Below are 1,656 nucleotides of genomic sequence, written 5' to 3'. Positions count from 1 at the left end.
ACGAAGGTAATACTATAGGTATCGTGGTTGTATTCTGTAATAGCTTTAATAAGGGTTGAACTGTAATTATGCTATGGTTTCATTACAAGGCGGCCAAAAAAACGTGATTCCCATGTTCCGGATGTCTGTCAGCAAAGATAACATAAGTAAAGTATGCACTTGAAAAAATAACCTTATATTCCCTGTCTGCTGCTTTTGTATTACAGATAACACGTCCAGTAAAAATTCTGCTTCTTGGCCAGTCTGAACTGATTTCACTCAGCTAGCAGCTGGAACATGAGAAATGCCATTGACTGGGTCAGACCATAGGTCTGTCTTGCCCAATACATTGCATCTCACAGTGGCAGAGTGGATGCAGAAAGGGAGAGCGAACTGGGTATAACTAGGGGCTTTTTCCACTGCCCCTCTTTCAGTTGCAGCCTCCAGCAATTAAGATCTAGGGAGTCCTGATTCAGAGGCTGTTCCCCAAACTCCCATGCTCAATAGCCCCCTTCCTCCAAGAATGTGTCCAATCCCTTTAAGAAGCTGGCTAAACTGTCAGCTTCCACAACACCTGGTAGCAGTGAGTTTCACACTTCATACGCTGTGCAACAAAACTTCCTTTTGTTAGTTTTAAACTTACTGACGACGTCCAGATGAGCAGAGACATTTGTTTCCACAGGGACAAGTAGCAGTGACACACCTTGCACAGGTGCAACTTGCCCCCGAAGAACGCCCGTGCCACGTGTGCTCTGGCATGTGGCAGGTGGGGTAGGGGAGGCTGAGGCAGGGGAGAGCGGTGTAAGGGAGGCTGAGGCCAGTAACTGTGCTGGCCCCAGCAGCCTGTCCTGGTGACCTCCCAGGGCCGCAGCTGTGGCAGGAAACCTGGCCTGCAGCCGGGCTCCCATTTTTTTTTTTTTTTGGGGGGTGGGGGGGAAGAGGTGCTGCTGCCACATGTGCTACCCCACTTTTTTTGGCATGGGTTTTTTTGACCCAGGGATCTCCCAGGGTCAGAACCCCCCCGCGCACCAGATGCCGCATGTCTGCACTCATCTGGACGTGGCCACTACTCGCTAGGTCCATTTTGTGACCCCAGCTCTTACGTGGACTGTCGGGGAAAACCGAAGGATCGGGCCCCAAGGTCACTGCGGGCCGGGGTGGCAATTAGATACGGACAGGTGGGATTAGCGGCGTAGAGTCTGGAGTTAGGGACTCGGAGTGGATTGAGAAAGAACAGGTGAGTTTATTTGACTTACACTTCAGGTGTAGGCAGAGAGGTCTTCAGTTACAGTTTGGAACACAAACAAACAATTAACAACAAAGGGGTCTGTTGGCCCACGAGGTTCAGTCCGAAGACCTAGTCCCAGGGCTGGTCAACAGCTCATAAATGGGGATCACAAACAACAAAATGAACTGTAACACGGTGATGATGAACTGCGTGACGCCAGTCCACAGCAATGGACAAATCGGGTGGTCGAATACGAGAGCCGAGGTCGGTAGCCAGAAGATGAAGCAGCGGAGACGTCAGTTGGAGGGATGAGCGGAGTCGTAGTTGGTGAGGAAAGCCGAGGTCGATGATCCAGAACCGGGTTAAACAAAGTCCAGAGGGTGATCCGAAATCGTAAGCCATTAATCAGTTCAAAAGGTAAGTCAGGAGCCAGATGAACGTAGTCAAAA

General features: G+C 50.3%; 1 long non-coding RNA gene across 1 annotated transcript in view; it reads right to left on the bottom strand.

Annotated features, from left to right (window-relative positions):
- Window positions 1–386: 386 nt before the first annotated feature.
- Window positions 387–1,656, bottom strand: part of LOC109312166 — a 6,134-nt gene continuing 4,864 nt past the window's right edge. The window contains exon 3 of the long non-coding RNA XR_002101704.1: window positions 387–470. This is a non-coding gene — a long non-coding RNA (uncharacterized LOC109312166). The remainder of the gene's footprint in view (window positions 471–1,656) is intronic.

This window comes from Crocodylus porosus, unplaced genomic scaffold (assembly GCF_001723895.1).
Source record: "Crocodylus porosus isolate Cpor-Errol unplaced genomic scaffold, CroPor_comp1, whole genome shotgun sequence".
Classification (NCBI taxonomy): Eukaryota; Metazoa; Chordata; order Crocodylia; family Crocodylidae; genus Crocodylus; species Crocodylus porosus.
Note: the sequence above shows the minus strand (reverse complement) of the source record. Positions and strands in the feature narration are given on the sequence as shown.